This window comes from Propithecus coquereli, unplaced genomic scaffold (assembly GCF_000956105.1).
Source record: "Propithecus coquereli isolate 6110/MARCELLA unplaced genomic scaffold, Pcoq_1.0 Scaffold308, whole genome shotgun sequence".
Lineage (NCBI taxonomy): Eukaryota > Metazoa > Chordata > Mammalia > Primates > Indriidae > Propithecus > Propithecus coquereli.
This window is the reverse complement of record NW_012148708.1, coordinates 867,853-870,350: the sequence shown is the minus strand read 5'-3', so window position 1 is coordinate 870,350 and position 2,498 is coordinate 867,853. Positions and strand designations below refer to the sequence as shown.

General features: G+C 32.7%; 1 protein-coding gene across 1 annotated transcript in view; it reads left to right on the top strand.

Moving 5' to 3' along the window:
• CEP192 (centrosomal protein 192kDa) overlaps positions 1-2,498 on the top strand; it is a 150,089-nt gene that overhangs the window by 22,323 nt on the left and 125,268 nt on the right. The gene's annotated exons all lie outside the window — the stretch shown is intronic.

Here is a 2,498-nt window from a genome sequence, read left to right as displayed (position 1 = left end):
TACATTTATTACCTGGCATCCTTCAGTAAAGCGGGCATTGTCTGCACCCCTTGTTTTCCCCCTCAGAATGTTTAATTTTAATTTTAAAGATTAATACAGCTAAGATATTCTTTGAACAGGCAAATGAAAATAGTAGCTTAAACTGTAAATTTCAGTCAGAAAATAACAGCTGTCTGATTTCCCATGGCTCACACTCTTCGGGAGCTTCTGAAATGACTCACAAAGATTCTGAGGAAAGCCAAGTTGTCTGTCTACCTGAGGCTGGTAGGTATTGAAATATTCCCTTGTTTTTAAATTCTATGATTGACTTTACCTTTTTTAAAAAAAATTATTTCTTTAGTATTATTTAGCATATGTTAACCTTTTTCTCCCGTCAAATCTTCATGGTCTAGAATTTTTCTAAAGAACTTTTAATAATATCTAAGTAAATTGGTGTTATTAGAAATACTGTAATGTTAATTTCTCGGATTAAATATTATGAATGATTATATTATCTTCAGACATTAAGAATTAGGTATGAATTCTCTTGGATTCCATGTATTTATTTTATTGCTTCTCAACCTTTTGGCTAAGATCAAGTGTATTTTATTTATTTTAATTGTTTTTTTAGAGACAGGATCTCTCTCTTTTGTCCAGCCTGGAGTGCAGCAGTGTGATCATGGCTCGCTGCTACCTCCAACTCCTAGGCTCAAGCAGTCCTCCCACCTCAGCCTTCCAAGTAGCTAGGACTTCAGACATGCACCACCATGCCCGACTAATTTTTAAAAAAGTTTTTGTAGAGACAGGGTCTCGCTATGTTGCCTGGGCTGGTCTCAAACTCCTGGCCTTAAGCAATCCTCTGCTTCGGCCTCCCAACATGCCGAGATTACAGGTGTGAGCCACCATGCTAGCCCTATGAATTCTCTCTGTGTGATAGCAGTTTGTCATGTTTATTATTGCCTCTTACTGTTGCTTATTTTCTCATATGCAAATTGCTGAATTTGTCATACAATAGGTTATTTTATGACCTATTTTATGTTTATTTTAGGTTTACATAAAATAATTTGACTATCAGGAAGCAGTTATTGCATTAGATTGCTCAGACTTTGACATTGCTTCATTATCTTTTTTTCTTTATTTTTCAGATAATTCTATAGATACTGGAGATAGTAGAAGGCATATAGATGGTGTCTTACCATTTTCCTCTAGCACTTGGAGAATTGAGAAAGAAAAGGTAGAAAATTTGAAGGGTATTGTTCCAGATCTTAGCAGAGTAAGTTTGTATGTATTTTCTTAAAATTTTCTGTGAAAAGAAATAAGGAATCTTTTGTGTTTGTATGCTATTAGTTTTTTTCAATGAAACAGTTATTGCTGACTTCTGAAAGATACAGAAATAGTACAAAAATCATAATCATATCATAGTGTTTCTGTGTTTGTATCTTTGATATCACTAAGATCATATTAATATACAATTGTATACATTTTCTTACATTTGAATATTTAATAACTTACATTTAAATTATTCATTTGAAAAGTTCTTTAGTCTAATGTCCAATCATTAAATAAAAAAGCCAAGTGATCATCTTTTACCATATTTATTTTTCATTATTTCACTTTTTTCTGTTTGTTGCTGACACCCCATTTCTCCTACGCTTGAAACTTGGTAGTCATTTCTGACTCTTACTATTCTTCCGCCCCGTTTAGTAAATTATGACAGGGATTATAGAGTGGTTTTAACTATTAATATTTAGAGGGAGTGTGTATGCTCGTATGCTCGTATATTAATATAAAAAGAATCATTTTATTCTTACAATAATCTCTTGTGTGTATTAAAGCAACAAGAGAAGTGGGATTGTCATTTTAAGGGAGATGAAATTCAGAAGACCTAAATCTTGTGTCTTAGATTTGTTCTTTCCTGTTTATTTCTATTACACCTATTCAAGTTCAAGGTGTTATTAACCATGTCTGACTTACTGTCCCATCTATAGTATTTTTACTACTCTGTCATGTTTTTCACCACCAGATTAATCTTGTTACAGTGGCTTTTTTTGTATATAATATTCTCTATGTTCCTGTGTTTCAAATTAATAGTTCTTAAGGTATAGTATAGTTCTTAAGGTATAGTTCTTAAGGTATAGAACTTAATAGTTCTTAAAGTATAGACCTCATGTTATCTCTCTCTTACTTTTTACATTTTTCCCCTTTTCTTCCCTAATCCAAATGATGATCATCTTTCCAGTCTCAGGTCAAGTCCCTAGTTATTTTTTAATAACTCTAGCCTACATTAATTTGTTTGAACTCCTATTACAATAATTGTATTCTACGGTATAGTACTTTACTATATACAGAAATATACAGAAGTTGCCTATTCAGTAGCTTCAGGAATTTGCAACTCCTCAGAGGAACCAGTTGCATACAAATAAAGTACAAAGCCTCTTTTCTCAGATAACCAGAACAGATGTTCCAGAGTCCATGGATTTTTCCTCCTAGGACTGTGTTGTGTTGTTATTATTATGTTA